Source organism: Quercus robur, chromosome 5 (genome assembly GCF_932294415.1).
Source record: "Quercus robur chromosome 5, dhQueRobu3.1, whole genome shotgun sequence".
NCBI classification, from domain to species: domain Eukaryota; kingdom Viridiplantae; phylum Streptophyta; class Magnoliopsida; order Fagales; family Fagaceae; genus Quercus; species Quercus robur.
The window spans coordinates 45,473,162-45,491,576 of NC_065538.1; the positions used below are offsets into that span (position 1 = coordinate 45,473,162).

At 38.9% G+C, this 18,415-nt stretch overlaps 1 long non-coding RNA gene across 1 annotated transcript; it reads right to left on the reverse strand.

The window, feature by feature from the left end:
* Positions 1–4,963: 4,963 nt before the first annotated feature.
* On the reverse strand, positions 4,964–7,557 carry LOC126726092 (uncharacterized). Its single transcript, XR_007655684.1, has 3 exons — positions 7,336–7,557; positions 7,071–7,133; positions 4,964–6,401 (listed from the first exon to the last, which is right to left on the reverse strand). It is a non-coding gene; the product is annotated as an uncharacterized LOC126726092 (long non-coding RNA).
* Between the last annotated feature and the right edge of the window lie 10,858 nt (positions 7,558–18,415).

The following is an 18,415-nucleotide window of genomic DNA, read 5'->3' on the forward strand; positions in this document are numbered from 1 at the left end:
CATGCCGGTAAGCTTCTGGACCTCTTTGGGATTCCGAGGAGGCTGCAAGCTATGAATGGCTTTTATCTGGTTAGGGTTAACTTCAATTCCTCGGTGGGTCACCATGTAGCCCAAGAACTTTCCTGATCCCACCCCAAATGAACATTTGGATGCGTTCAGTCGTAGCTTGTACTTTCTCAGAATTCGAAACACTTCTCCAAGGTCTCTGATGTGGTCGGCCACCAATTTGCTCTTTACTACCATGTCATCTATATACACTTCAACGGTTTTACCCATCTGCTGTTCAAACATCCTAGTCATCATCCTCTGATAGGTCGACCCGGCGTTCTTCAGGCCAAAGGGGATAACCTTATAATGATAATTGCCAACTGGGGTGATAAAAGCGGTTTTTTCTTGGTCTTCGGCAGCCAGGGATATCTGGTGGTAGCCTTAGAAAGCGTCCAAGAAACTCATTCGGGGGTGTCTGACAGTTGCATCTACCAGTCGGTCAATCCGCGGCATTGGGAAAGGATCCTTTGGGCAGGCCTTATTTAAGTCCGTGAAGTCTACGCAGACCCACCATTTCCCACTCTTCTTCTTTACCACGACTGTGTTTGCTAACCATTCGGGGTAGAATATTTCCTTGATAGCCCCAGCTTTCTTCAACTTTACGACTTCTTCTCCAACAGCGTCTGCATGTTCTTTTGACGGCCGCCGAGGAGGTTGCTTCTTTGGTGTTATAGCCGGGTTAACATTAAGGTGATGGCATATGAGATCTGAGTCAACCCCGGGGGCTTCATAGGGATCCCAGGCGAATATGTCCTCATTCCATCGAAGAAAATCAACTAGCACTGACTTCTCCTGTGCTGGTAATTCCGAGCCGATCTGAAAAAACTTCTCAGGGTCTTAACCGACAAGTACTTTCTCCAGCTCCTCACAGTTCACCTCCATGGCCGGTCCTCCACTACCCGCAGTTTGGACCGGGGTCATTGATTGCTATAAGTCGCTCTCGGCTGAAGTGGAAGGTTCCCTATTTGATTGTCGTGAGATTGCCGACACCATGCATTGCCTAGCCATTCCTTGATTCCCTATTATTTCTTTAACTTGACCTCCTGACGGGTACTTCACTTTCTGGTGCAAGGTTGATGACACAACCTCCAGTGCATGAAGCCACGGCCGGGCCACAATAGCTGTGTAGGGGGAGTATGCATCTACGACAATGAAGTCCACTTCTACCACGTCTGAGTCTGTTTGCACAGGCAACCTAATTATGCCTTTCGGGATGACGAGTTTTCCTTCAAAGCTGACCAGGGGGAAATCGTATGGCGACAGGTCTTCCTGCTTCAGGTTCAGCCCCTTATACAAATCAGGGTACATTACCTCTACGGCGCTGCCTTGATCAACTAACACCCTCTTCACGTCATAACCTCCTATTCTAAACGTGACGACTAGGGCATCGTCGTGGGGTTGGATAGTTCCTTACTTGTCGTCCTCCGTGAACCCGATTAATGGCGTCGCCCTCACTTTGGCTCTCTTTGATTCCCTTCCGTCAGGCTCCGTCGGGAACCTGCCCATTGACATTACTCTGAATGGGCTAGAGCCGGTTCTCCCAAGTGCGGCAAGAATGACATTTATCGTGCCTATGGGTGGCCTCAATGCGCCTTGTCTGGTTTCGGCATTTGACTGTTCAGGGTGGTGCAATAGATGCCTCAGTTTTCCTTCTCGGACAAGCCGATCCAAATAGTTTTTTAGATTCCTGCAATCGTCGGTGGCGTGACCGGGCTCTTGATGGTACGCGCAGTATAGATTCTGATTGCGTTTTGATGGGTCGCCTGCCATCCTGTTCGGCCACTGAAAGAAAGGTTCGCACTTCACCTTCTCCAGGATCTTGTGCAATGGTTCTCGAAACACAGCATGGACTACCTGAGCCCCAGTAGGTCCGGACTGTTCCATATAATCCCTTCTCGGCCTGTTACTGCTGCTAAAGCGGTTCGACCTGAAGTCCCTTCTCTCCTGAGGGACAACCTTCGCTTTACCCTTCCCAACCTGCTGGTCCTCCTCGACCCTTTTGTACTTATCTATTCTGTCCATGAGTTGTTGCACGCTGGTGACTGGCTTCCCAATAAGGGACTTTCTTAAACCATGCTCTGTCGGCAGGCCCCTTTTGAATGTACTAATGGCAACGTCATCGTAGTTTCCTTCTATCTCATTGTACATTTTCCAATATCTGTCCGAGTAGGCCTTCAGCGTTTCTCCTTCCCGCATGGACAAGGATAAGAGGGAGTCGAGGGGCCGAGGGACTCTAGTGCTGGTGATGAAGCGGGAATCAAAAGCCTGCGTCAGCTGTTTAAAGGAATCTATGGAATTCGGTGGGAGGGCATCGAACCATCTCATTGCCAGGGGTCCCAAGCTAGATGGAAACACCTTACACATTAGCGCCTCGTCTCTGGAGTGGACGGCCATCCTCTGGTTGAATTGGCTTACATGCTCCACTGGGTCAGGTCGGCCATTGTATATGGCAAACGTTGGCTGATTGAACCGCCGAGGGAGCACTGCCCTCTCTATTCTATGTGTGAATGGCGACTCGGAGATGCGATCCAGGGCCTTGCTCATGGCATCATTGGCCAGGCCTTGGTAAGACAGGCTTTTATGGCCGCGTTTGCGAGACCGTTCTTCCTCATAGGAAAAAGTCTCGCTCGGAGGGGTTTTTGACCTTCGTCTGTATTCGCCATCCTCACCACTGCTAATGTCCGAGCCGGGTGAAGGACGTTTTCGCTGGGCCCGACGTAGCTTCTTCTTCAAATCATCAATCTCTTGCTGTAGAGCCTTTCGCTCGTTGTGCTTGTGGGGCGCGTGATCTTTCCCTTTTGAGCGGCTTCTACTCGTGTGAGAGGTGTTCACACTGCCCTCTCGTTGATTATCTTGGTCCTTCGCTCGTTCGAGATTTAGAAAGTTGTCTTGTCGTTGAGATTCTACACGTCCGGTTTGGCGCGGACCTGATCCTTCCATCTCTTATTGATTCACTTGTCAAGACACAAGTTCTCTCCACAGACGGCGCCAATTGTAGGGGTCGTTTTTGAAGCCCAGGCCCAGCAAGCAAGTGGTTCTGGCCCAAAAGTCCCCAGACAATGAATTTGTAGAGAGTGGGTTACAGAGCTAGGACTAGACGAAGTGAACGTCAGTTAGATGTACGCCATGCAATACGTTGAACGTGAGAATATTCCGCTTACGTTTGATAAGATATCGGTCCGAGGAGACGTATACGTGCACCTCTTGCTTTGTATACAGACTAAAGAGTTCTGTTCCCTTTTCTCTCTTTTTCCTCTCAATTCTCCGATCCCCTCTTCAAGGGGATCTCCTTTTCTTATATAGCCTCCTTGAATTGATAAGAACCTTACACTTGTTAGCCATCTGGACCTTCACTTGAGTGCCTGTCCCATCGGACATCTTCTTTGTCTTTCTGTGAGTTGCACTGGCCAACGTAATACTGTTCGCCTGTCTTCTCCACATTAATGCGGCTGAAAAAGTAGCTTTTTTGCATTTAATGCGGCAGTTGTGGCTTCTCCTTGATGCCTTATGTTTTCTTCCTTCCTGCTGTGTGAGGCTCACCTTCCTACCCACATTCACCTGAATGGATTCTTCACTGTGTAGGGGACGCATATTGGGCCCATGTTTGCGTGTCCGAGGAGGCATTCCTCCTCGGACGTCTTTTGGATCAAAACCGGGCTCAATAGGGTTGGGCCGAAAGTCGCTCGGGCCCTTATTCCCCGTTGGGTCATGGTTGGGCCTTGTGTGGGTCCACAGGCCCATTTGTTGGTTTTGGGAATTTCATCCCTACAGTTTTCATTTAGACCCATTATTAATATTACTTTTTCATTTACCAATAATCATTCACCACATCAGACATTTGTAAAATAGTTTGTATCTCTAGTATTATTCATGTGGAAAAGTGATAAGTAGTAAGCTAGATATATATACAGCTCTTTAGTTTAAATCTTCATTTAAATCAAATACATAAATGCCATGCCAAGAAAATGAATAAGAATTAATTTTTCCTTAAAGTTAATTAACAAACACTTATCATTTCATAGGAGCTTCCAAAGAATTATCATGATTCACATGCATGCTCCACTGAGAACTTCAAGTTGTTTTCTTAGAAAATGTATTGGGTCTTCTTTGCACTTTTGTGTAGATTCTAGATGAAGCACAAGCAATTCTTTCATACAATCTAATTATACTGGGTTTATGATTAGTCTAGAAAAGTCGTTAGTAGCTGCATCATTTGATAAGGAAGAAAAAAATAAAGATGGTACTAATGCCATTATAATGTTTTTTTGTTCATATAGTGTATGTTTGGCTCCAAGTTAAAAAACTAACTTATTTTACTATTTAAATTATTTTTGCTACTATTCATAGGTTTCACTGCACTTTTTGGTACTATTCATGGCCCCACTGTACTATTTCAGCTAATTTTTACATTTATCTACAGTACTTTTAACAAAAAGTTTTTAGTTTCAGCAAAATAAGCGGATCCCAAACAGATCCATAGTTTGTTTTAAACCTCACTGGTATCATTCTCCCATCTATTACTTCTTCTTCTTCTTCTTCTTGACCAGAGCTATCGAGTAGACCTTCTGGAGTGGAGCTGAGCCATCGAGAAACGCTGGAGCAGAGACATCAAAAACACCTCCTTCTCCCTCTCGATCTCTCTTTCTCTATTTCACCCTCTTTTAGTCTCTCAGATTTGGGTTAGGCTAGGGATTTTTTTGTTCCCGTGGGGTAAATGGGTTATTTTAATTTCATGTTTTTTTTAATTAACATTTTTTAAAATCAAGAAATAAATAATTAAATATTAAATTATAGCCAAAACAACGCCGTTTTGGGTAAGTTAATGACAAAATGCAAACTTAAAAAATTGAAATGAAAAGTGGAGAAACTTAGAAGGTGAGTTTTGAATTTTGGCCTAAAATATTATTGCTTCAAACAAGACCATTCATTTATCATTTCGATGCATAACGCGTGTCCAATTGGACAACCGGATGGTATTTTGGGAAAACAGAGTGGGCACAGGAACCCAAGTGTCGTTCTTGTCATTTCCCGCTCCCTTCTTTCCTATATAAAGGGGAACCCAGACCAATTTTTGGGTTCCCATTTTTTCTACGTCTTAACTCTTTCCTTCACATTTCTCCATTTCTTCAAGAGAGCCTGTTCAATCCTAAAAGGTTTGAGCTTCCTGTGGTGACCTACTCCTATCCTTGGCCATCCTAGTAAGTTTTCCCGATCTTTCTCCCCTTCTCCATTTTGGTTCATCATTTCATTTTCCTTGGGTAGGTGAAAATGAGTAGATTTAAGTCTATGGTAGATACTCCCAAGAGATTAGACGTTTTTAGGGCCACTTATGGCATTCCAGATGACATTGGGGTTAGGTATATCCCAGATGCAGACATTAAGGTCAGTAAGAAGCTTGAAATTGTGGTTATACCCTTAATGGCCTTTGTAGAAGGAGGAGTTAGGATCCTTATGAGCAAGTTGTTAACCAAATTCTTGAGGCATTTCGAATTAAACCCCGACCAGTGCACCCCAAATCAATAGGAGATTGTGGCTTCATGCTCAATGCCCGGGGGTAGAGTAGGTGGGTAGACTTTTAGGTGTATTTACTTATTTTCGCACTTTTATTCTAGTAGCTCCTTTTGCTAATAGGTTCATTTTTCTTTGTGTTGCTTTCAGAGGACTTCACGTTTTGGCCCAACATGCAGCTGATAAACTCTACTGTGGACACAACGGAGGAATCGCCACCTAGTTTTACAATGGCCCAGGAACCATGAATATAGCGCTCTTTTAAGGAAGAAGTTTTTGGTCTTACTACTAGAGATATGGGTTCGAAGTTAAGGTACGATCTTGGGAAGATGTTAGGCACCCAAAACCACCTAATCCTAAGGTTGGCTTCCCCTCATTGTGTCTTATGTCTTAAGCAAGATGCCACTTTCTTGGGTGAGATCACAGCCATAGATTCGTAGGGTAGTTTCAGTAGCTTCATCAATACCATCTTTCCTAGAAGGTGAGTTCTTTAGTTGCTCATAGGTTAAGTAGAAATTGTCAATTGCCGTGTATATCATTCTAAACCAAATAACTCAACAAAACTGCCACAACATAAGAAATACAAAATTTTAGTCTAACATACCGATCAAATTAATATTTTTGTTTTTGAAGTCACAAACTTGAAACTGTGTATAAACATGAATGAAACATTTAGATTGAGAAAATTTGGAGATTACCTTAAGTAATGTATGGGTTCTAAACCTTAAAGGTCTCTAGCTCCTATCACCATTGAACTCACCGGAGGGGGGTGGGTCTGGCTGTTGGGGGGTGGACCAGTGGCAGTGTGGTGATGCAGAGGCCAATAAGGGGATGAGAACGAAATTCTGAGGAGAAAATCAAAATAGAGCAGAATATTATTCATAATCTGGAGTCTGGTCATAACAACCCACAATGGATTTTTTGTGATGGAAGTGGCAGCCCCAGCACTAGAAGCAGCTGGCATAATCTCATTGAATGAAATTACTAATAATCTCATTAATAGCATCCAAAATGTAATTACAACACATGGCCATGTTCTCACTTGATAAGTTTTATTGATACCAACCAATAATTCCCTAGTGAATGTTCAAACCAACAATGCACTGCTCTTGTGTAGACTAGTATTTTTAATTAGTAACTAGTTTATAAGCCCGCTAGTATCCTGTGAAGATAATATAAAAAATATAAAATATAAAAGCATATTTTCTTGTGCAAGGATTATAGTTTTGTTTAGCAGAATCACCATGATTACAGAGTCAATTTAGGAATTTGACAAGATCCTTGGGAATATTATTTATTGAGTTTGGTTTATTCTTGAGAATTTTGTTTACAAAAAACTAAAAGGAAATTAAGAAATACTGAATTAAGAGGAAATTACCTGTGCAAGAACCCATGACCGTGGCAAAAAGCAAAACCCTTTTGCCCCATCAAACAAACAAAGTGTTCTTTTGAGTTTTGACAAATGAATACATAAGAATAGAAGCAACAAAGGGATTGATGAGAAAGAAGAATACCTCCAAAGGCAAACGGAGACAGCACTCTCAACCGGTGGGGACTCTCCGAAAAAATAACAAACTCTATAGTGTAAACATCCAAACCAAGTCAAGAATACTCTAGTGTTTGTTTTTTATAATGATATGAAGAAAAAAAATCGGAATTGATAAAAGGGAAAAAAAGCAGTGATGCCCAGTCCTTTTTTTGTTTTGGTTTTTTATTTTTCATCAAAGCATAGAAACAAATTTGAGAGAGAGAGAGAGAGAGAGAGAGAGAAACTTGTACTGCGAATGGGTAGAGGGAAACCAGTTGAGATTTTGATGAGAAGATTACTCTGAAGCAAACGGAGACAGCACTCTCTGCACTCCTCACCCTTTTTCCCCATCACTCTTCGAATCAAAATAATGCATCCATTGCCGATACCCATCTCTCTCTCTCTAATTTCAAAATCTAAAACAGAATCCACCTTATGTGAGGGATTCTTATTTATGGGAAAAGCAGGGTAGGGGTGTGTGGCCTGCGATTTTTGAGTGTTGCTCAACTCAACGGTAATATGTTTTGAAATTCAAAAGAATTTTGTAGTTGGACTTGGATCACTGCTCAACCGTTTGGGCCTACGCTCCTTTTAATTGGGCCCATTTTTTAAAAAATTTAAAACTGAAATAAACAATAGTATTTTCTAGCCCACTAAAAAAAAAAAAAAAATTTATTAGTATCTATATTTATATCTATACTCTATATAAAAAAAGGACAGTCGAGCTACTTGTATTTGGCAAAACGATAATAGAGAAGTTAAAATGGTAGAGGCTAAACAGAAGGCTTAAATTAATTTGTTGCTCCTAAAGGTATGCGTGAGCTAAAAATAAATAAAATTGGAGCCCCCTTTTGGTCTTTTCATCATCAATCAAGAGGTTTCCTACCTTTATCCAAAAAAAAAAAAATTCCTAGCTCGTTTTGGCTTTATCATATCTCTGTTGATAGACACAAACACAGGAGACGGTGAGAGGGATAGAGATAAGAAAAAATTACTAGAGAGTAGAGAGAGGATGTATAAACATGGCTACACATACAAAAAGAAAAAGAGGGAGAAGGTTTGTGAAGAAATAAAGCTCATATTTATGTTTTAACCTCCATTGACTCAAACACCAGTCCCTCCCTATTTTGGCAACCTCTTCTACTCACTCACTGTTCTCAATTGATTGTTATTTTGTGGTTTCTTCAATATTTGAGGTGAGCTTTCAATTTATTTACTAACACTCTCTCTTAATATTCTATTTTAACTCCCTCTATAATTTTGAGTTTTATAGATTTTTATTTTTATTTTTATTTTTGATGTAGAACAGACAACAGATGCCTTCCTAGAGCAATAGGGGCGCAGGAAATCATAACGCAAGATCAAAGGGGGGTGCCAGTAGAGACCATCAGGGTGACAGTGTCAGAATTCCATGAAATTTGGTAGGTCGAAAGGAAACAGCGTTTTGGTCCAAATTCAAGACAAAGCCATGAATGTCACCAAAATTTAGGCAAATTCCTTCATTAAGACCCCGAAAATAGTATTTTTGCTATTTATAATAATATTTGTTGTTCTTTATTAACTTTAGTTTAAAACTCAGAATAAGGTCCCGTCTGTTTTGGGACGACCCTTAAGGTCAGTAATTTATGATTCTATATTTAACTCACTTTTGCCATTTTTGGTAAATTTTGGTATTTTGTCACCTATTCACATAATTAGTGTGAATTAGAGTTTTAGACGTTGTTCTCAATATTTATCTGTTTTATAGCTATTTGAGGCAAACTAGACTATTATCAATAAACACAGATATTTTGTCAAATTTTCTTCTAGTAGATTCCAGTTTTTATCTCATTTATGAATTCAAAGAAACCCCTCGTGAATTCGAGTTCTACTACCAAAAACTAACAATTTAGTTTATATTCTATCAAGAGAGTATCGTGTGTGCTTTCTTCAGGCTTCCGCGACATCAATTGGTATCAGAGCCTTCACTTACCCTGGTCTAATAGCTAACCGGTGAGACAGTGACCACCATAACAATGATGGCGATGACAATGTCAACAACCCAATCCTTACTACAACTAAGTTCCTTGATTTTCATGATGAAAATCAATAGTTTCGTGATTCAACCTAACAGACTTTAGACTAGATTCAAGAAGCGCTTGCCACCTTGCTTAACCGAAACCCTAATCATGAAGACGAAGAGTGACGTGATAACCGAGCATGTGGCCCTACCTATCGTGGTCCAAACTGGAACAGGCAGCAAGATTACAACGAAGAGAATAGTGAGGACAAGGAGTATGCAGAAAGAGTCCTTAGGAATCATCGTGGTCCTGCGAAGGATAATGGCCGAGATTATCCAAAGTAGAGGGACTATCGAATGAAAGGAGAGTTACCATCCTTTAATGGTAATGTCTCCATTGAAGAGTATCTAGATTGGGTTAGTGAGGTGGAAAAGTTTTTTGATTATATAGGTACTGCACATGACAAACAAGTGTGTTTGTTGGCCTACAAATTGAAGGGATGAGCATCTGCCTAGTAAGATCGTGTTCAATTAAACCATACCCATGAAAGAAAGCTTCCAATACAATCATAGAGGAGAATGAAGAGATTAATGGAAGATCGGTTCTTACCACCAAATTACCAGCAGGAGTTGTTCAGACAGTACCAGGATTGCAAGCAAGGTACATGGATAGTTAATGAGTACATAGAGGAGTTTGATAGGCTGGCGAATTGCAATGATTTGGAGGAAATTGAAGATTAACGGATTTCCAGATTTGTACACGGGTTGTGAGTTTCCATCCGAGATCAGGTATCCTTACAAACCCTATATACTTTAAATGAGGTTGTAACTCTATCCAAAAAAATAGAATATCAACATCAAAGTTCTCCAACTGCAGTTGGGAGTCCTCCAATTCCACTGCCAACAAAGGTAAACAGCCCATGTTTAGACCACGATCACAACCCGTGGTTAGGGAGAATAGTTGTATCAACTAGTCTACAGTGGCAGTAGCAAGTTCTGTAGCCCAGCCGATAGCGAACGCCAACCCCTATGCTAGGCCAACTGGGAATAAGTGCTACAGGTGTAGAGAACCAAGATATCGATTTAGTACTTTCCTTAAACAAACCATAGTGAATCTGGTAGTGGCAGAAGAAGGCGAGGTAAAAGGTGAACAAAAGGGTGAAGAGGTGTATAATGATGCTGATCCATATGCCTATGATCCCAATGAGGTCCAAGAAGATGAGGAAGGCGTGCCATTAGGGAGGTCTTTGGTGATTCAGAGGTTGTTGCTCACACTGAGGGTGGAATACGTTGATCAGTGGAATGAGATCTTCCGAGCACAATATACCATCAGTAAAAGGGTCTGTGATTAGATCATTGACAGTGGCAATGTAGAGAACATCACGTTGAAGAGTTTGGTTACCAAGCTAGGGCTAAAAACAAAAAAGCATCCCTCTTCGTACAAGATAGGTTGGATCAAGAAAGGTACGGAAAATCTTGTTACTCAACAATGTCATGTTACTTTTTCTATGGGTAAATGTTATGTAGATGAAGTAGTTTTTGATATTGTTGAAATGGATGCATGTCATTTAATATTGGGTAGACCCTGGCAGTATGATGTAGATGCTATTCATAAGTGCAAGGATAATGTGTATGTGTTATTTAAGAATGGCAGAAAAATTGTCTTTGGTCCTATTAAGGAAGGCAGTGTACTCAAAGCTTATAAAGTGGAGGGGAAGCCATCACTTCTCATAGTCAGTAATGAGGATGAGTTTGACAAGGAGTGTAAGGAGTTGAAATAGGTATATACTGTAGTAGTGATGAATGGAGAGTCGAAAAAGGTTACTGAGATACCAAAGGCAATTCAACCATTGATCAAGGAGTTTGAAGAGCTTTTTCCATAAGAGCTGCCTATAGGTTTACCACCAATACACGACATCCATCATTGCATTAATTTAGCTCCTGGAGCTAGTCTACCAAATTGGCCACATTATAGGATAAATCCTCATGATGGTAAGATTCTACAGGGGCAAGTGGATGAGCTTTTAAGCAAGGGGTAGATCATGGAGAGTATAAGTTCATGTGCAGTACTAGCATTGTTAACACGAAAGAAGAATGGGTGCTAGTGTATGTGTGTGGCTAGTCGACCCATCAACAAGATTATAGTCAAGTATCAATTTCCTATTCCCCGACTAGATGACATTTTTGATATGTTAAGTGGGTCCAAGTGTTACACCAAGCTGGATCTCAAGAGTGAGTATCACCAAATTCGAATCCGACCTAGAGATGACTGGAAGATAGTTTTCAAGACAGAGGAAGGGTTGTATGAATGGATGGTGATGCCTTTCGGATTGTCTAATGCTCCCAGCACTTTCATGAGGCTTATGAATCAAGTATTGAAACCATTTGTTGGAAATTTTTTGGTAGTTTATTTTGACAATATCCTGATTTATAGTAAGACAGAAGCAGCCTACTATAATCATGTGTGAGAAGTATTGGCGGTGTTGCAGGCCAATGAGTTGTATATCAACTTGAAGAAGTGTAGCTTCTTGACTGATAAGTTGTTGTTCTTAGGGTATGTGGTCAGTGTGGATGAGATTCATGCTGATGAGGACAAGGTTCGTATAGCTAGAGAATGGCCAACTCCAAAGACAGTGAGTGATGTACGAAGCTTCCATGGGCTAGCAACCTTCTATCAAAGGTTTGTTCGAGATTTATGTAGCCTAGTAGCCCCTATCACTGAGTGTTTGAAGAAAGGGAGGTTCTCATGCGAAAAGGAGGTAGAACAAAACTTTGCCTTGATTAAGGAGAAGTTTAGCATAGCCCCGATTTTGGCATCTGTAGTCGAGATAGGCGTTGTTCTTTCACAAGACAACAAACCAGCAGCATTTTTCAGTGAGAAAGTTTGTGAAGCTCAAAGTAAATGGTCAGCCTATAAGCTGGAGTTCTTTCCTGTAGTACGAACTCTTAAGCATTGGGAGCACAACCTGATTTAGAGGGAGCTTGTATTATATACAGATCGCCAGGCATTGAAGCATATTAACAGTCAAGTTATCATTAATAGGATACATGCTCGGTGGGTAGCTTATATACAGCACTTCTATTTCACATTGAAGCACAAGCCTGGCGTTACTAATAAGGTGGCAGGCAAGCATCTTTGTTGACCACCTTACGTATTGAAGTTGTAGGGTTTCATTGCCTCAAGGATTTATATGAGAAAGATGAGGATTTGGTGATATTTGGGGTAAATGTCAACAAACTCATACTACTGTCAATAGTATGCACATCCAGGATGGTTTCCTCTTTCAGGGTAATCAATTATGCATCCCTAAAAGTTCATTGAGGGAGCAGATTATTAAGGAATTGCATGATGGAGGTTTGGGTGGACATATGGGCAGAGATAAGACTATAGCACTGGTGGATGAGAGGTATTATTGGGCACAACTCAAGAAGGATGTTGGCAATCAAATGAGGAAGTGTCCAATCTGCCAAACTGCCAAGGGTCAATCTCAAAATACTAGTTTATACGTGCCTTTGCCAGTTCCACAAGCACCATGGGAGGATTTTTCTATGGACTTTATACTAGGTCTTCCTCGAACAGAGCGAGGTATGGATTCTATTTTTGTTGTGGTTGACAAGTACTTAAAGATGTCCCATTTCATAGCATGCAAGTAGACTTTAGATGCTACTCGAGTGACCACTCTATTCTTTAAAGAAGTTATGCGTTTGCATGGAGTGCCAAAGTCCATCATCTTTGATTGGGATACCAAGTTCATCAGTCACTTCTGGTGGACTTTGTGGAAGCATTTTAACACTTCTTTGAATTACAGCAACACCAGTCATCCTCAAACTGATGGCCAGACAGAAATGGTGAATCACACTTTGGGGAATCTGATCTGGTGTATCTCAAGCGAGAAGCTCAAGCAGTGGGATCTTGCATTGTCCCAGGCAGAGTTTGCTTACAATAGCTTAGTCAACTGAAGCACTAGTAAGTCTCCATTTGCCATCATCTACTGCGTGCCCCCAAAACACGCTTTAGACTTAGTACCTTTACCTGAGCTTCCAAGATTGAGTCAAGCAGCAAAGAATATGGTTGTCCATATTCAAGCCATGCAAGAGAAGGTGAGGCAGAAACTTGAAACTACAAATGTCAAGTACAAGGAAGCTGTTGATAAGAAGATGCGTGAGAAGATTTTCAATGTTGGGGATTTGACGCTAGTCTATCTTAGAAAGGAGAGATTTCCTATTGCTACCTACAACAAATTGAAAGACAAGAAGTATAGGCCATTTCAGATTACTAAGAAGATCAACAACAATGCTTATATGGTTGCTCTTCCTCTAGACATGAGCATTTCTTCTACCTTCAATGTTGCTGACTTGTATGATTATCATCCTTTTGATGAACCAAATAGTGGGAACTCAAGGTCGAGTTCTTTTCAAGTGGGGGAGACTGATGTAGAACAAACATCACATACCTTCCTAGAGCAGCAAAGGCGCAGGAAGTCATAACACAAGATCAAAGAGGGGTGCCAGTAAAGGCCATTGGGGTGGTAGTGACGGAATTGCATGAAATTTGGCAGGTTGAAGGGAAACAATGTTCTGATCTAGAATCATGGTATCATGAATGTCACCAAAATTTTGGCAAATTCCTTCATTAAGGCCTTGAAAATAGTGTTTTTGCTATTTATAGTAATATTTGTTTTTTCCTTAATAACTTTTAGTTTAAAAGTCAGAATAAGGTCATTTGGGACAACATTTAAGGTCAATAGTTTATGATTCTGCATTTAACTCAATTTTGTCATTTTTGGTAAATTTTGGTATTTTATCATCTATTCGCATAATTAGTGCAAATTAGGGTTTTAGACGTTGTTCTCAGTATTTATATGCTTTTTAACCATCAGAAGCAAACTAGACTATTATCAATAAATACAGACGTTTTGTCAAATTTTCTTCTAGTGGATGATTCAAGGAAATCCCTCGTGGATTCGAAGTTTACTACCAGAAACTAACAGATTAGTTTTTGTTCCATCAAGAGAGCATCGCGTCTGCTTTCTTCAAACTTCCGCAACATCAATTTTCTATTTTGTGGATTTTAGTATATGGAATTTATGAATCTTGGAATTTTATATTGAAGATGGAGTAGCAAAATTTGCTTTGTAGAGGAAGAAGTGTAGATTCAAAGCTGCAAGTGGCAGTGATTTAAAAGATAGAGATAGAAGAAATCACTCCTAATGGTTTGTATACCTTGCCTCTACCACTGTTAAAACCATTAAATTCAAAAAACTTCAACGCTAGTAGTGAGGATTCTTTTTAATTTTTGTTATTATCTTGTGTGCAGCTTTATGTACCTATGTGATCTTTTTATATTACTAATGGGTACAAACGCAAAATACTCCCATCACAACAGAGAGAGAGAGAAGCAAGAAGGAAAAGAAGAAGATTTGAGAGAAAGGTTCTGTATTCATTTGTTCAAGATTGAGAGAGAGGTTTAGATGATAAAAGGGGGATTTTCTTTTGATTTCGGTATTTTGGCTCAGCAGAGGGTCAGATAATTTCTCTCTATGAATTTCTAATTTATTTGTAGTTAGATAGTGTTTTCCACGTGCCTTCAACGTGCAACAAAACTAGTAATTATTAAAAAAATCAGTAATGTTTGAAGTGAAATAAAAGTAGATTTTTGTTTCCCATAAAAATATAAATATATAAAAAAGTTGATTTTTGTGATAGGTTTCTGCTTCTAGATTTTGATGATATTTAATGATCACCCTTTTTCCATTGTTACAAAAAAGAGTGACAATGTAGGGAGAGTAAGATACAGTGGGCATAAATACCTTTTTTTTTATTTTTTATTTTTTTATATGTATTTAGATAGAGAGAGAGTTAGCTTAGCCAATTGTGGGCTTAAATACATGTTTATTTATTTATTTATTTATTTATTTTATTTACTTTGATATATTTGCTATTTGAGTAACTTTTTCATTATGTATTGAGTTTAGAGTTTAGATTCTCTACCCATTTATTTTGATATCATTGAGCTAAATTATTATATTTTAATTATTATCAATTTCATTTTCACATGCCTATGTTGAATTGAATATTCTATTATATATAATATGTGATTTTTGTAAGAAATTTAGAGCTAAAATTGATATTATTTGTCATTATATTCCACATGGAATGCATAACTTGTTTGTTGTTACTTTTATAAAATAAAATAAAAAATAAAAAAGTATAGAGCTTCTAAAGTTAGTTGTTTTGTTTCATTCTATTGTTTTTACAAGATCGATTGAGTTTGATAAGTATTCATTCTATGGTTTAACGCCCGTTCGTTTCCTTGCCTATGTTATTCTAAAAAAAAAAAAAAAAAAGTTTCCTTGCCTACGTGTTTAACGGAATAATGATGTATCACCCTTTGTCCATTATGACAAAAAAAGAGTGATAGTGTAGGGAGAGTAGGATATAGTAGGCGTAAATACTTTTTTTTGGATGTATTGAGAGAGAGAGAGAGAGAGAGAGAGAGAGAGAGAGAGAGAGAGAGAGAGAGAGAGAGAGAGAGAGAGAGAGAGAGAGAGAGAGAGAGAGAGAGATTTTTCTTTTTTTTGAGAAACCTAAAGAGAGAGTTAGCTTAGCCTATTACATATATGTTTTTTTTATTTACTTTGATATATATGCTATTTGAGTAGCTTTTACATTATGTATGGAGTTTAGAGTTTAGATTCTGTACCCATTTATTTTGATTTCATTGAGCTAAATTATTGTATTTTAAATGCTAATTTAATTTGTATATCTTTATTTTGGCATTTGTGAACAACAACAAATGGAATGGTTACTTAATGATATTATACACTACAAGACAATTCCAAAACTTTTTTTTACATGGTGAATGAAATGATGAGATTTATTATGTATGAACATATTTGAAATGTTAATGTATTAATACTTGAACAGGTTTTATCCATTTATGTATGAACAAGTTTATGACATAAACAAGTTTGTGGAATATGTGGAACTTATTTCATTCACCCTGTATGAACTGTTGGGATTTGTGGAGCCTAGTTGTGTTTGATTCGGATTATGACCCAACCCAAAATAATATTGTTACAGTTTTTAATGGGAGATTTTCTGAGGCTTAGTCATATGCGCAAGATATAAAACTGTTGTTTTGAATATTAGGGTTTTAACTTTTAAGTTGTTTTTTAGAGAGAAAACTGTACTAGTGCATCTTGTATTTTTTTTTATTGAGAATAATGAAATCCTTGTAACTCCGTGGACATAGGCAAATTATCGAACCATGTAAATATTATCTTGTGTGATTGTTTTCTTTGACGCATATTTTTCTCTATTTTTGCATCTTACAAATTTGATAATTTCGTGTACATTCCCTTCAACTGGTATTTAGAGCCTAGGGATAGGTTTGAGTGGGAGCAATGGCAAAGGAAATAAGGAAAGGTGTTTGGAATAGAAAAATTCGATGGCACAGGCTTTGGATTCTGGAGGATGCAAATCAAAGACTACCTCTATGGGAAGAAGTTGCATCTGCCACTTTTAGGGGCGGAACCTTGCAAGTATGAAAAATGATGAATAGACTCTTCTTGACAGATAGGCACTAGGAGTAATCAAATTAACTTTGTGAAGGCCTATTGCACACAATGTTGTGAAGGAGAAGACCACAGCAGATTTGATGAAGGCTTTGTCTAGTATGTATGAAAAGCCGTCAGCAAACAACAAGGTGCATCTGGTGAATAAACTATTCCATTTGAAGATGGCAGTGAATGCATAAGTAGTACAACATTTGAATGAATTTAACATCATCACAAATCAACTGTCTTCCATAGAAATTTATATTGATGATGAGATCCATGCATCGATGTTAGGATACTCACTAAGGTGCATTTGAGACATTGTGGCTAGTTAGTGCGAGTGCAAGGCAGTGTGTTGTATAGTGCAGGGCAGTGTGATGGACAATGTAGGGCAGTGTGTTGGGCAATGCAAGGCAGAGTGTAGGGGTGTGCTGTTATGACAGAGTGTCAAGGGAGGCTAGTACAGAGACAGTTACCAGTAGCCTTAAAGTGTTGTACAGTAGCTTTAAAGTGTTGTACTGTTGCAGTTTGGTTGTATTGCATTAAAGTGTTGTATTTAGTTAGTTGAGCTTAGTTAGATAAGCTGTGAGGTGTTGTACCTAGTTAGTTAGAATAAGATATAAACTACAATTCAGATTGTAAAGGATTCATTGAAGAAATAACACATTGAATAGCTAATTCCTTGAATTGCTATAGGAGGTAGATTCCCTGGAAGAATCAACCAATGGAGGCCTAGTTCCCTCGAAGAACTACTAAATTGAGAATCAATAGACATTAGGGATTTGGATTCTTATCAACCAATTGTTTTAGCTTCCTTACCAAATAGTTAGGAGGTTATGAGAATGGTAGTAAGCAACTCTACTGGAAAAGAAAAATTGAAGTACAATGATATACGAGATCTAGTTCTAGCTGAGGAAATTCGTAGAAGAGATGCAGGTGAAACCTCAAGATCTAGTTATGTCCTTAACCTTGAGACAAGGGGTAGAGGTAATGACAGAAATTCAAATCGAGGTAGATCAAAATTTAGAAATTCCAATCGGAACAAAAGTAAATCTAGATCAGGCCAATAAGTATAATATTGGAACTGTGGCAAAGCTGGCCACTTTAGAAGGAACTGCAAAAGTGTTAGGAAGAAGAACGAAGATGATTCTGCTAATACTATAACAGAAGAGGTATATGATGCACTGCTTCTTGCAGTAGATAGTCCACTTGATGATTGAGTTTTGGACTTAGGAGCTTTGTTTCATACCACTCCACACCAAGAAATTATACAGAACTATGTTGAAGGTGATTTTGGTAAAGAGTATTTGGCTGATGGAGAAGCCTTGGATGTTGTGGGTATGGGAGACATCCAAATTCTACTGCCCAATGGGTCTGTATGGTTACTTTAGAAGGTTCGACATATTCTTGGCCTAAAGAGGAATCTGATTTCTATAGGACAACTTAATGATGAAGGGCATGCAATGCTATTTGTTGGTGGTATCTAGAAGGTTACAAAGGGAGCCATGGTATTGACTCGTGGAAAGAAAACTAATAATTGTATCAATTTAAATAATTACTTATCATTAATAAATTATATTATTTTGCCAAATTTACCCCCCAAAATATCGGCTATAAATATTAAATTGATCCCAAAGGTTCCTTATCTACTATTGCTATTAAATTGGTTTTTCTTTTTTTTTTTTTCTTTTTTTAAAAAAATAGAAAAGATTTTTCAAAAAAAAATTTCAAAAATTTTTTTAAAATTTTTTTTACAAAAAAAAAAAAAAAAAA